Here is a 15,080-nt window from a genome sequence, read left to right as displayed (position 1 = left end):
AGTAGCCCATTCTTACCAAGAACCTCAACCAATGCTTTCTTTAGTGCTTCTGCTGTTGTCTCCTTGACATGCTTGATACCCAAAAATCTTTCAATAACTTCTCCCTTGCTCATATACCTGTAAGGCATAGAAGAAATAATACAATTAGTTAATTAGAAAAAAAGGCGATTACCAGGCAAAAGATGGAACACATAATAAAGTAACCAATGGCTTACCTCACAACCAAGACCATTTGTTCTTTTACTGATATATCACGAGATTCATCAATAAGAACCGAAAAAAGATTATACCCCATCTCTTGTTTTATTGCTCTTCGGACCCCATCTGCACAACTTTTGGCAAGTGCTTTTTGAATTTTTGAAGAAATCATTTGTGCATTTCCTGGGCATAGCTCATCAAACGCAATTCTCACTTCCTCCTTTCTTGCTTTGTACCAATCAAGCACCTCTAGAAAATTACCTTTATTTAAGGAAAGGGCAGATTCATTGTGTCCACGAAATGGTTCACCTTGCAATGCAAGAAAACTTACAATCCCCAAAGATGTTTCCAAACGGGTCTCGTACTTGATTAATGATTCTTTGTTATAGACTGTAACCTTACGCTTCAGACTTGAGCTTTGATTTTTAAAATCTTCATATGCTGTCCTTGATTGATTGTGGATACTCCTGGGGCCACCAACATGAAGAGGACATGCCTTGTATGCATTCTTCCAAGTACTGTAGCCATCTTTGGTGAAGGTAGTATGACCAAATTTTTCATCCACCGGATCTTGTCTAAAAAGAAAACAATAAAAGCAATAGACTGCATTCTTTTCCACGCTATATTCCAACCAAGGATTTTTTTCATACCATGCTTGGGCCCAGCTCCAACTTTGTGAAGCATGGTATGAAAAAAAATCCTTGGTTGGAATATAGCGTGGAAAAGAATGCAGTCTATTGCTTTTATTGTTTACTTTTTAGACAAGATCCGGTGGATGAAAAATTTGGTCATACTACCTTCACCAAAGATGGCTACAGTACTTGGAAGAATGTATACAAGGCATTTCCTCTTCATGTTGGTGGCCCCAGGAGTATCCACAATCAATCAAGGACAGCATATGAAGATTTTAAAAATCAAAGCTCAAGTCTGAAGCGTAAGGTTACAGTCTATAACAAAGAATCGTTAATCAAGTACGAGACCCGTTTGGAAACATCTTTGGGGATTGTAAGTTTTCTTGCATTGCAAGGTGAACCATTTCGTGGACACAATGAATCTGCCCTTTCCTTAAATAAAGGTAATTTTCTAGAGATGCTTGATTGGTACAAAGCAAGAAAGGAGGAAGTGAGAATTGCGTTTGATGAGCTATGCCCAGGAAATGCACAAATGATTTCTTCAAAAATTCAAAAAGCACTTGCCAAAAGTTGTGCAGATGGGGTCCGAAGAGCAATAAAACAACAGATGAGGGATAATCTTTTTTCGGTTCTTATTGATGAATCTCGTGATATATCAGTAAAAGAACAAATGGCCTTGGTTGTGAGGTAAGCCATTGGTTACTTTATTATGTGTTCCATCTTTTGCCTGGTAATCGCCTTTTTTTCTAATTAACTAATTATATTATTTCTTCTATGCCTTACAGGTATATGAGCAAGGGAGAAGTTATTGAAAGATTTTTGGGTATCAAGCATGTCAAGGAGACAACAGCAGAAGCACTAAAGAAAGCATTGGTTGAGGTTCTTGGTAAGAATGGGCTACTTATTGCAAATTTACGAGGGCAAGGGTATGATGGAGCATCTAATATGAGGGGAGAATTCAATAGTGTTCAAAAACTTGTCCGAGATGAAAACCCATATGCTTTCTATATGCATTGTTTCGCCCACAGATTGCAGCTAGTAGTTGTTGCTGTCTCAAGATGTTGTTCTTCCATTGAGGATTTCTTTGAATATGTGGCCTTGATTGTGAACGGCGCTGGTTCGTCTTGCAAGAGGAAGGATATATTGCTTGATAAGCAACGCATAAATCTGTTGGCTAAGTTAGAGAGTGGAGAAATTTTCTCAGGAAGAGGGAAAAACCAAGAAACATCATTGGCTAGACCAGGAGATACAAGATGGGGCTCTCATTATAAAACACTAGTTCGTATAGAATCGATGTGGGATGCAGTTATACAAGTGTTAGCTATTGTGCATGAGGATGAGCGTAATCCATCTAGGGCAGGAGGTTTGGTGCAGATAATGGAGTCTTTTAGCTTTGTGTTCATCATGAAGTTGATGTTGCAAATCCTTCGCATTACAAATCAGTTGTCACTTCTCCTCCAACGGAAGGATCAGAATATTGTTCAAGCCATGTCTTTGGTTACAGATGTGAGGTCTTCCTTGGCCAACTTGAGGAGCCATGGTTGGGAACCACTCTTTGAAGATGTCAAGATCTTTTGTAATGTTAATGATATTCCGGTTCCAAATATGGATGAAGCTGTACCGAGATTCGGCCGATCAAGAAAAGGAGGGAGAAATAATGTTACTCAAGAACATTTCTTTCGTGTTGATACCTTCTATGCAGCGATAGATGCTATCACCACAGAGCTGGATCATCGCTTTAATGACATGGCTTCAGAACTGCTATGTGGATTTGCTTGTCTTGACCCAAGAGACTCATTTTCCAAGTTTGATTTGGACAAAGTTGCTAAGCTTACAGACATCTATGATGCAGATTTCTCCAATGATGACCGTAAGCGTATGAAAACCGAGCTCCAGTTGTTCATCAACCACATGAGAAGACATGATGACTTTAGAGTTTGTTATGATCTTGCAAGCCTAGCCAAGAAAATGTTTGAACTTGAAAGAAATATTATGTTCCCTCTGGTTTATCGCCTTATTGAGTTGGGGTTGCTTCTACCGGTGGCAACGGCATCGGTTGAAAGGGCCTTCTCAGCAATGAAGATCATCAAGACTGATTTGCGCAGCAAGATGTCCAATGGTTGGCTTGATGACTTAATGGTGTGCTACATCGAGAGAGAGATATTTAAAGGACTTGATCTTGCTGAAATTAAGAAAGAATTTCAACATGAAGGTAGAAGAATGCCATTGCCATGTTCTACTTAATGAGAGTAAATCTTCATTATGGGTATGTATTCTTTCTAACTATCTTCACTTGCATAATGTTGTTTCTATCATTATATCCTACTAGTTACTAATTCATGATTTATCTCTGGTGTTTATGTTTTATAGGTCATTTTTATGCCGGTCTAGGTAATATAAATGGTTTTTTTGGCACTCAATCATCCATGTAATCTTCATCAGCTGAGGTATTTAGAGTGCCAATAGTTAAGTTTTGATTTCGGTTTTATTTGTTGAACACCAAGTAATATTTATTAAGTATTCTAGTGAGCACTTCCATAGTTGAATTATACATGGGTTTTTTTGTTCATACACTCCGCCACACCTAGAAATTATTCCTGCGTTCGCCACTGGAGACATGGGGAATCTCACAGTATTGCGGAGCATGGAAGTACCATGTAGTATCAAATAGTGGAGATCTTACAGCGAGCAATTAGGGGGTTTGCTTTTTGCGGATTGTGGCATCGACCACCACACCAACTCAATCATGCTAGCTCAAGGTATGGCTAGTAACTATCATCTTAAAAGTGAATTCTGACAAAGATCTCGTTATATAACCATATGAGGCACGCACAAACTTTTCACATTCCCTAGAAAATAAATAATTTTTTTTGAAACTAGGTAAAAGACTTGTCATTTTCATTGATTAAGAAGAAGAGAATTGCCCGATTAATTGATGGAAAACCGGGCTAAAACCGATACATCACAACCCACATGACATGGGCACCACCGGCCAACCTGGACACCGACATGGAACAAGACACGACGGCACATGCCAACGGTTGGCCACACGCGCAAGCAACCGACAACTCCGACTTTGACGACGGGCAACACAAGGAAAATATGCAGGACTTACGCCGACCATGCCCACCGCAAACGGCCATCGAATGTCTGTCATCGTCATCACTGGACACGCTCCAACGCAGCTCCGACTTCAGAGCAACCCAACAACCACGGAAGAGCACCTCGGACACGCCGGGATGAACCGACTACCGAAGACCACGCCGCGACCCAAGCTCCTCTCAACACCATCACCATTGCCAAACAGAAATCAGCGCTCCGCCTCAGCCTCAGCAAACCACGCGGTGACGATGCCGCCATCGATGGCAAAGATGCCATCATCCTCCAGACTCTCAGTCGTAGCCGGCTTCGAGACGATGCCCCCAAGGAGGAGAAAGATGCGAAGACGCCTCCATCACCTGATCCAGTGGATCTGAGGTTTCCCTCCGGAGCCCAAACCGTGGGGAGAAGGTGGAGCACCTCCACAACGACGCTTCCAAGAAAGACCGTGGCACCCGCGGGCGCCGCCGTCGCCGGCTCCGGTGAATACCGAAGCAAGGATTGCTTCCGGAGATGTGCCGACCACCTGCCACCATCGACAGCCGCCCACGAACCACCACCCTTACCGAGGCCGACTCCAATCTAGCCACGGGACCCCTCGATCCGCCGCGTCCAGAAGTGCTCCGCCACCACCGAACCCGGGGCCGCAGCCCACCACCGCCGACGACATCACCACCAAAGGAGCCTGACCAGGCCCATCGGTCCGGAGCCCACATCACCAGATCCAGAGGCAAGGGAGGGCCTGACCAGATCGGAGACCTCGCTCCTGGCCTCGCTGCGAGATGGCCGACAGACAGAGAAGCCACTGGGAAGCCGTAGCCTCGCGCGACGCACAGTCCTCCGCCGTCAGATGTGGCCGGAGTCACATCGAAAGATGGGGAGGGGCGCCGCGGTCGCTGGGCCCCAACTACACCGCAAGGCACGGCCCCACCGACGCCACGCAGCAGCCGCGCGCCGCACCGCCAGCTCGAGCCACCGCCAGGGGATGCTGCCATTGCAGGGGCTCCAGATCCGCCACCGCCTCCTGCCGCCGTTGGACGAGAGGAAGAGGAAGGGGAAGACCCCGCCGCCGCCGTCTGCCTCCCGGGCTTAGCTTGGCGGCCTCCTCCGGCGACGGCGAGGGGAGGGAGGGGGCGGCCCGGCGGCACGGACGAGGGCTCCGCCCGAATCGCCAGAGAGGCGACACGGGGGATGGGAATCAGAAAATAAATAATTGTGTTCAACCACTTTGCAACTAATAAAAGATAAATAAATAAGCAAATCAAAATGAGCTTAACCATTTGTTTTAAAAAGAAAGCATCTTTGCAACCGATCTCTGCAACAAGGAGCTTTACAAACAACTATCGTATGGATTAACAAGTAAAGCACAAATTAGCTGCAACTAATACTATGACTAAAGGCTCTGTCTATTTTTTTATAACTAAAGAACACAACTAAACTCAAAAGAAGTGCCATGGTAATAATTCGAACGATTTTATCCCTACGTCGGATCGGTAACTCTTCTTAATTAGGGCCTCGACTTGTAGGTGACATGCATGTCTTGTTCAAGTCGGCTGGGCAGTTCACTATTTACATTTGGCCTATGTCTATTGTACATGACACCCAACTTGTAGCAGTAAGTAATCATTGTATAGCAACTTCAGGTGACTCGACTATGTAACACCACCTCCATCCACCCACCCTCCATGAGCTGTAAATCACCCAATGTTCACTACACACCCATCTACTGATCTACCGTATGCGGACCATATCATTAGCCAGTGGAGTAATCGCTGCCCCTGAATTAATAACACATGCAGGTTCTGGTCGTTCTGTTACTGAATAAGGACGCCTGATTATTGGCATTACACTTGAAGTCGACAACTTTTAAATCACCGAGATATGTATTTCAATTCACGTCCCTAGTTTCTACCTACCTTGAGATCGGTCATGTGTCTAAGTTAAGAAAATTTGCATCCATGACGAGGAACAAATTTGGCTGGATTGAGATATGGATCAGATCAATACACCACACCTCTCTTATCCTCATCTCCACCATCATTTTGGTACTCCATCAACGCCCATATCTGTCCTTGCCTTTAAGATCCACATGTCCCCATGTCTTAAAAGGAGCCCCTTACACCTCTCTCTACGTCTTCATCCTCGCGTTCCTACTTGTTCACTCGTGATTGGCATGCATTTAACTTGTGCCCATTTCCTTTTGTGATCTCATTTCTCACTCCTTCTAAATAGAATAATACCTAAATTGCCACTTTGTGTGCCACGGGGAGTTCAAACATTTTATAGCGCATGTGTCTCTGTGATCCATAATTTCCTAATGTTGTTGACACTTAAGAGTGGGAGGCACGGGGAATTATACAACAACTATGTCTTTCACAGTACCGTCACTCTAAGAATGAAGGTCCTTGAAAGAGCAAGGTGAGGTTGCCTTTTTGGTGAATGCGGTGATTGACCACCACTGCCAGCACAATCACGTAGGCTCAAAGTTTGGTTGTTCAAAACTTCGTAGAAGTATCCACAGTATTGTATGAAGATTTACTATTCTTCTCAAAAAATAAATCATGTTCAACCATTTTGCAACTAATAAGAGAAATAAATCAGCAAACATATATTAAAATTACGGCAGCATTGCTGTTTAGTTGACAGCGGTGAAGCACATAGAATTATTTGGTCTCGCCAATGATTTTGTGATGAAAGTCGCGTCTCGCCTCACCCTAGATCCATGAAAGTCGTGTATCGCCACTGCCTAACCCTGGCGCCATGCTGGTTGCCAGTAGGGCTGGATTAACGAGTTGCTCGGCTCGTTCGGCTCATTAGCATTAAGCTCGTTATCATTAAGCTTGTTAATATTAATGAGCTAAAACTTCTGTTCGGCTCGGTTCGTTATGAGCTCAGTATGCTCGTGAGCATTCACGAATGCTCATTATAAGGTAATAAACAACACAGAAAAATCCCATGATCCCATGACCGTCGTCGTACTAGAGCAGAGGTGGTCAAATCCCTAGCCACTGCACTCACCCACCCATGGATTCGTTTGGTCCCCGACGGTTGGCTCCAGTACTAGTGGTTGCCTCCTCTCGTCGATGGTGGGCTGGGGCGCAGGGCCCCTAGGCTGGGCTAACTAGCACCATGTTATTAGTGGGTTGAACAAGGGGAGGCTCAGGCAAACTATTGGAAATTAAACGAGTTAGCTGACAAAATTAGTTTGCTTGATCGTTAAGCTCGTTAATATTAAGAGGAAAAACACTGTTCAGCTTGGTTTATTAAATAACAAGAACGAGTCTAGAGCCCTCATTATCCTCGCGAGCTTCGAGCTTTTCGTCCAGCTCTAGTTGCCGGCGGTCGAGCGATCTAGTGGTTGGCGCTTCTCCTGTTTGGCTCAAGAGGATGCAGACGTGGAGGAGAGGTCAATACAGGCGACCATCGCTCTTGACGTGCCTCAAGGGTCTTCGGCCGGGATGAGCCGCCGGATGGTTTTGTCAGGCCGTCGAGGAGGCCACGTCCGAGTAAGGGCCAGTTCTTTTGGGCAATTCTCCGAGAATTGACCCCCTCCCCAGCTTCTTCCAGAATTGGCACTCTATATTTTCTTACAATTCCTAACTAGTTAAGATCTAATTAGCTAGGAATTGTAAAAAAAGATGAAGTGGCAATTCTGGAAGAAGCTGGGGAGGGGGTCAATTCTTGGAGAATTGCCCAAAAGAACTGGCCCTAAGTCTGTCGAAGAGATACCGAAGGAGTTTTGGGATGACATTGGATTTTCTACGTATGCTTCTCAGGTTTGGAAGAGATCATCGGCTGGATCTTCGTCTCAAGGCGAATCTGAGGCGTGTGCCCTTGTGTGCCGTTTGGACTCCGGAAGGACCCTCTTGACGCCGTGGCCGCCCATCCTGTCGGCCGAGGGCGTGCAAGCACCGCCAGCGCCGCAGCCATCTCGTGTCGTCAGTGGACGTAACCGGCCGTTGGTCAAGCCATAGCATGGCCCGGTCCGCCGCCACGACTGTATCCACCGAGGAGTTCAAACATTTTAGCGCTTGTGGTCTCTATGATCCATAATGTCCTAATGTTGTTGACACTTAAGAGTAGAAGGCACGGGGTATTTTACGGCAACCATTCTTTGCAAGTATCATTAATCTAAGAAGGGAAAAGTATATTTTTTGTCCCTTAACTTTTTTAAAAGTATAGATTGGTCCCTTAACTTCCAAATCAGCAAAAGTTGGTCCTGAACTTCTCAAACCAGGTAAGTTTAGTCCCCAATACCACTTTGAATGGTTTCTGCCCAACTTTGACAAGGTTTTGTGTGGGACCCAGCTGTTGGAAAAATGAAATAAAAGCACTAAAAATTTATTGTGGCTGTAGATTCGAACCAGCGTTGCCACCCTCGCCCTAGCCAGATGAACCCACATGTATTACTAGTGGCATGCCATGCCGATGTGCATGCATGCGTGGTGAGCATGTGATGTACTCCCTCCGGTCTTTTTTACTCACTAGTAGAAAACAGGGTTTTGGTCACGGGGTAGTTCTCACATTAGTCCCGGTTCAGTCAAGAACCGGGACTAACGTGAGCATTTATCCCGGTTCATGCGGCTAAGACATTAGTTCCGGTTCACCTGGACCCTTTAGTCCCGGTTCGTGCCACGAACCGGGACTAAAGGGTGCGATGCCCATTAGTCCCGGTTGGTGGCACCAACCGGGACTAAAGGTTAGACCTTTAGTACCGGTTGGTGGCACCAACCGGTACTAATGGGTTTTGAGGCATTAATACCGGTTCATGGCACGAACCGGTACTAAAGGTCCCATTTTCAAACTCCCCCCCCCCTTCCCGTGGACCGCCTTTTCAGTTTTAGAAAAAACAAAAGAAAATGATGGAAATGTCAAAAAAATAAAATAAAATAAGTTTCCCATGTGATATGTGGTCTACTTGTTGGGAAAATTTACAAATATGAATTTCGACTTTATTTGCAAAATCTCTCTGGAATTTGTAAAATGGGCATAACTTTTGCATACGAACTCGGATTAAAAAAAATTTATATGAAAAATCATCTACTCAAAAAGTTACGTCGAATTTAACGGGGGTGGGGACCCCGTTAAACATTTTCAAAATCCTCAAAAACCTAACAGAAAAAAAGTTACGGGGCTTTTAAGATCTAGAGTGGAAAAAATCGAAAAAATTACTAGTCAAATATGGTTAAACAGTGGTCAAACTGTCGTCAAACAATGGTCAAACTAATTATTCTAGAATATTAGTGTTACTAAATAATTATTTCAGTTATTTTGAATTTTGGTCAAATCTGGTCAAACTGTGGTCAAACTAATTATTCAAGAAATATTAGTGTTACTAAATAATTATTGTTTTTTAAAACAATAGTTTCAAACTCAAACAGTGAAATGTGTCACTTCATGCTCAAGCAAAATTCATGAAGGTTAATAGGATTGACATCTTACTATTGTCAGGAAAACAACAAGTGAAGACTTGGAAACGAGAGAGAATAGAACCCGAAAGTTAAGCGTGCTCAGGCTGGGGGAGTGGGAGGATGGGTGACCGTTCAGGAAGTTAGATGATTTGGAATGATGAGGGATGATTAGAGGATAAATTGAGCAGTGATGAGGGGTGGTGATTACACACTAGAGGTTAAAATAATTCAGAAATTTGAAAATAATAAAAAAAATTCATAAAATTTCCTTGGACTAAAGGTGGAGCTTCACGTGGCCGCGCCCTAAGAACCGGGACTAAAGGGGAGAGGCATTAGTACCGACCCTTTAGTCCCGGTTCGAAAACCGGGACTAAAGGGGCCTTACCAACCGGGACAAAAGCCCCTTTTTCTACTAGTGACTCTGCATAAGAATTGTTTGAAGTCAAACTTCATAAAGTTTGACCATATTTATATAAAAAAATATCAACATCTACCATGTTAAAGTTATACAGTATGAAACTTTAAGTCATGACGCATCTGCTGGTATTGACTAGTGCAAATGCCCGTGCGTTGCACCGGGCAACAAAAGAGGCACAACCTACTTAAGATCTAGCTCGAGAGATTTTCACACTGCAACTATGCCAATATGATGTTAATATGCCCGCAGTTTATTGTGCCTCTGTTGTGATCCTCTTTCCAACCAACATAAATGAGCATTGTAGAACACTGATTTTGATGGATAAAGGGGATGCATCAACCAGATAAAGAAATCATATACTCCCTCCATCCGGAAATAAGTGACATTGTTTTAGATTTTGAATTAAAACAGCTTCACTTATTTCCGCAAGGAGGGAGTAATAGTTAATGTTCTGTACATTATTGCACTTTGAATCCAACCAAACAGAGGTGCATTATGGTATTTAAAGTTAATTTCATCCTTATACTAATAAATCAGAGTCTGCAATCTTATGTACTGAAAGGGGAATCAAAAGAGGAGAACAACATATTTCCAGAGCTCTTAGATCCTTGATGACAAATTCTTATTGTTTCTGATAAACTTGTGTTCTTCAATTTTAGCCCAACACTCTAAACTATCTCATCATACAGTTTTGATAAACAATACAAAGAATTGTTTTCGCTTTTGAATATGCTTGGAGATGAAAACTGCTTGTTGCTATTTATAAAGAATGGAAGTTGGTTATGTACTGATAAAGTGGTAGCACGTAATACCTCCACCACAAGAATTTTTGCCTTCAATACATCCACATAATGTAATCCGACATTGTATCCCCTAAATCTGAAGGATTGTCACTGTATTAGTAATCTGCAAGAGCACAGATCGCCACATTCATCTATTGGAGGGTTATCCAACAAAAAATCCTGTTATCACAACAGAACACAAGGTACAGAATAGAGTAGCGCACCCATTTATTAAAAGAAAACCATGCCAAACTTTAATAACCTGTATATATGTGGCCATGTTTTTTAGAGCGACTTCGATGAAAATCAGGGGCTCCACTGGTCTTAATGAAGACAATAACATCACTCAGACCAAGTTACTAACAGACCTAAAACTATCATCTAGAAAGCTATGATTTACTCTGTTTAACAAACAAAAAAATGTGTTTATTTTGTCCCTAAGAAAATTTCAAACATGTGTACAAAAATAGTACCCAGGTTGTGCAAGCTAAATATCTACATTTTCTAAGTTTCAGTTGTAGCATCAGGAGTAATAGTCCCACTGTGCAAAATTCACAAGCAGAAACAAGATGTTCTAACTAACCTGGAATCGCCAGATGGAAGTAGCCGAAACAATGTGGCAAACACCTAGCCTTCTCTCCAGTCTATCAGATTTCTGATTGTATACACAGCCTGAAAACTAAGAAAAAGAAATCATCAATTAAACCACAAGATAGCATATTGAACGATCTAATGGCGAGTCAGACACAGACTTCATAAGCTACAATCTTCTCTAGCAAAGAGGCATGATCGTCCCAGGTTATCTGATGGTTCTGTAGAGCCGCTGGGCTGAGCCACGTCACCCATCAGATGCAGGCAGAACCGTAGCATTCTCCTACCTGTACTCCATATTTGTAAGTGCTAATTACACAGGAAAACCAACAAAAGGACATCTTGGTTAAACCTCCTTATGCCATCTTTCTTTTGACATTCTACGAGCACTAACAAACTGAAATCCTCCGGTTTTCCACGGAAAAAGAACTTTCGCTGAACCAAGTATGAACAACAGCAGAGTGTGATGGGAACCACCCACTGCCCAACTCCTTCAGACCCACTTGATAAGAACTGTGTCTGCAAGAAACAAGACCATAAGATTTCAGAAAGCCATAGGCCAGAACAAAAATTGATAACAATGATAAAACAGGTAAAGTTGAAAAGGATTTTGTGCGTGTCCACTTTCCAATAGTGCATGGATAGGTCTGTAACATAGATAGATAGCCCCAATACTTCGCCATGCAGGCATGCCTAGACAGTTAGATTAGATAGAAATAGACTGCCTCAGCTGGGCACCAACCAACATACCTAGCTTCATGCACACATTAATTCACATGCTCACTCCTCATCATGAGATGAATCTGGAACCTTTTTGGTTGCTCTTGTGAACTGAACCTAAGGAAGCAAACACATCAAGGTATACGAAAACCTATAACTGTACAATCAAGCAGTTTCAGGGGCTTCTATCTACTGGCCAATTCAGAAACAATCAACTAAAAAGCAATCAGAAGTGGCACCAATTCAGAAGCAATAAACTGAAACAAACATGGCTTCTATCGACTGATTAGCTTTCAAGGGGACACATACCTCTGGTGTAGCCGCCGCAGGCAACATTGGACGGCTCGAGAGATGTTCTTCTTCCGCCGGCGAACTCGGTGATCTATAAAATAAAAGTGACTGCAATGTTGAATGTTCAAAGTAAGAAGAAATTTAGCATCATATGCAACAGACTCGTAAGCAATTCTCAGTTTGCCTAGTGGCCCCTAATAAGCCATGTTGCTTCCTTTTTTCCATCGAATTTTATGTGAGCAATGTGGTTCGGCATTTCATCAAACATGTGGAAGGCAGAGATGATATGCAGTAATCTAGAGGAAAATAGAGCACTTACATCTCATCATGGCTTAGTAGGAAGAGAACACGACTGATCATGGAGCCGTCGACGTCGAGGGAAGCGACAAACTGGACACACACTCAAAACGCGAATCTGAGGAAGCACGGCGCCCCGGCCCATGCCGTCGAAGATGCCTCGCGCTGTCTCCCCAATCCGTCGGGAAGCCTCCTGCACACAGCCGCCTCGCCCTCCTACGCATCATCTCCGCCCTCCTCCCGTCGCTCGCCGGCGAGACCACCACGACGTTGGTCGCTCCCCTCCAGCCGACCTCCTCTCCTCCGGCGCGCGCTCGAGCCGGCCGGCCGGCGCGGGCACGGAGCGCGGCGGCCTGGGCCTCGGCGTGGGCGAACCGCGCACGGAGGACTTGGACGGTGCGGGGGAGGAGGGCGCGGCAGAGAGGGGGCAGGCCACGGTGCCGGGAGGACGGCACGGCGGAGGAGGCGGGGAGGCGCGGTCGCTTGATTCAGGGCTGGGGTATTTTCTCGTGAAATATGAAACGTTTTTTTCCACTTTTTTACTGTACTGCGGGTTAATTACTTAATACCATAGAGTTTTTTCTGAAAAACGTCGTGACGGTGAACCCGGAGAGTTAATCCGTGCTTTATTATTAAGGGAGAGATTTCACGTTGTGAATGTTGGTGTTTTTTTTCTATAAAGTTGATCAAACTTTACGAGGCTTGACTTCAGATAAATTTTATATGGGAACTAAAAAGGACCAGAGGAAGTACGTGGTGTGCCTGCGATGTGCGTGCGTGACGTCCGTGTGCGCGCCGCGGCCAGCCGTCAGCGCGGTCGCTGTCAACTACAACGGCCTCTGTTCACCCCGTCGGTGCGACGCAGCTAGGCAATTGTCCGCCGTGTCACACGGCAGGAGGGGCTCGTCCTTGGTCCAGCCAACACAACTACACAAGATCACCGGGGCGCATTGTGAGCTCGTGGATCACGTCCAGCAGCTATGTTGCATCGCCTTCGGCGACGGGTGTAACGTGGAAACATCATCCACGGTGTGCATCGCTATTGCACGCGGTCGGGGCTCACAAGCACGCATATTCTTGCTGATGCCGAAACTTAAAGGACCGGTCGGCGTCATTCGTGGAGCGGCTGTAACTCGTGGACGAGCAACGCGACCAGGCCTGCATGTCAGCGTTGTTCCTCTACCTATGGTGCAGCCTGAATCTTATCTGCTGTTTTTTGTCTATCTTTTATACTGTATGTCCTTATTTACTCGACTCTCTCAACTTTTGGTCAAAACCCAGGCGACATGTCATGTTTTGGTCAAAAACCATGTTCATGTCAGACAAAAACCATCAAAAGTGATATGAAGGACGAAAGTTATCCAGTTTGAAAAGTTGAAAGACCATGATTTGCTGGTTTTAGAGTTGAGGAACCATTTATATACTTTCGAGAGAATTAGGACGAAAAATATACTTTTCCCATCTAAGAATGAAGATCTTTGAAAGAGCAAGCTGAGGTTGCGTTTTTTGTGAATGCGGCGATTGACCACTACGCCAGCACAATCACGCAGGCTCAAAGTTTGGTTGTTCTCTTCCGTAAGGGAAAGGAATTCTTAGAAAAACCTCGTTAAAGTATCTAGTATTGTACCAAGATTTACTATTCTTCTTAAAAAATAAATCATGGTCAACCACATTGCAACTAATAAGAGAAAAATAAATCAGCAAACATAGATTAAGATTAAGGCAACATTGCTGTTTAGTTGACAATGGTGAAGCACATACAATTATTTGGTCTTGCCAATGATTGTGTGGTGAAAGTCGCGCCTCGCGCGCCTTGCCCCAGAACCATGAAAGTCGCGTATCGCCGTTGCCTAACCCCGGCGCCGTGCTGGTTGCCGGTGGCTGGGGGATCTAGTGGTTCGCGCTTCACCTGTCTAGCCCGAGAGGATGCAGACGTGGAGGAGAGTTCGGTGCAGGCGGCCGTCGCTCTCGACATGCCTCATGGGTCTTCGGCTGAGGATGCACTGCTGGGCAGTTTTGTCACACTGTCGAGGAGGCCACATCCGAGGAAGTCTGACACCAGATAGGGAATCGGCTAGAGTTGGCCATATAGCCTATGTTTAGTGTTCAATGCATATCCCTCAAGTGTGCCCAACCAAGGACCATCATCAACGGGGACCCGCCCCTAATCGACATGCATACTGATCGTTGTGGTACATCAACCTATGTTAAATTCGAGCAACATTCGGAAATTCAGTAATTTATAGGCCTTGTATTTCTAACATCCCCACCCCCGGTTGGTCACGGGACCACTTCTCCACTTTGATACTCCATTCACTCATGGTTGTCTTGTCTTTAAGTTGTGTCTCCTTCCGTCCTCTGCTCTCATCCTATACTCGTTCTTAAACTCAATACATCATGTTGTGTGCCACATGGAGTTCAAAATGTTATTAGGTTTTCCATTTTATATGATCCATCAGTCAAAAAATAGTAGTACCACATGTACATGTATCTGGATGCATAGTTTCCTTATGCTCCTTGACACTTAAGAGTAGGAGACGTGGGGAATCTCGCGGTATCCAGGAGTATAGGGAAGTACCATGAATCTAATAGTCGCCCAATCTCCTCCCTCCCGATCCGATCAAGGACTTCGAGCTACCAC

General features: G+C 44.4%; 1 long non-coding RNA gene across 6 annotated transcripts; it reads right to left on the bottom strand.

The window, feature by feature from the left end:
- Window positions 1-10,591: 10,591 nt before the first annotated feature.
- On the bottom strand, window positions 10,592-12,943 carry LOC123104823 (uncharacterized). Of its 6 annotated transcripts, none has more exons than XR_006450538.1 (6): window positions 12,462-12,943; window positions 12,161-12,233; window positions 11,882-11,968; window positions 11,293-11,650; window positions 11,124-11,219; window positions 10,592-10,664 (listed from the first exon to the last, which is right to left on the bottom strand). It is a non-coding gene; the product is annotated as an uncharacterized lncRNA (long non-coding RNA). The 6 variants fall into 6 exon arrangements; XR_006450535.1 differs by having other exon boundaries at window positions 10,592-10,637; XR_006450539.1 differs by having other exon boundaries at window positions 10,592-10,637; window positions 11,124-11,650; window positions 12,161-12,250.
- Between the last annotated feature and the right edge of the window lie 2,137 nt (window positions 12,944-15,080).

Source organism: Triticum aestivum, chromosome 5A, assembly GCF_018294505.1.
Source record: "Triticum aestivum cultivar Chinese Spring chromosome 5A, IWGSC CS RefSeq v2.1, whole genome shotgun sequence".
NCBI classification, from domain to species: Eukaryota; Viridiplantae; Streptophyta; class Magnoliopsida; order Poales; family Poaceae; genus Triticum; species Triticum aestivum.
Note: the sequence above shows the minus strand (reverse complement) of the source record. Positions and strands in the feature narration are given on the sequence as shown.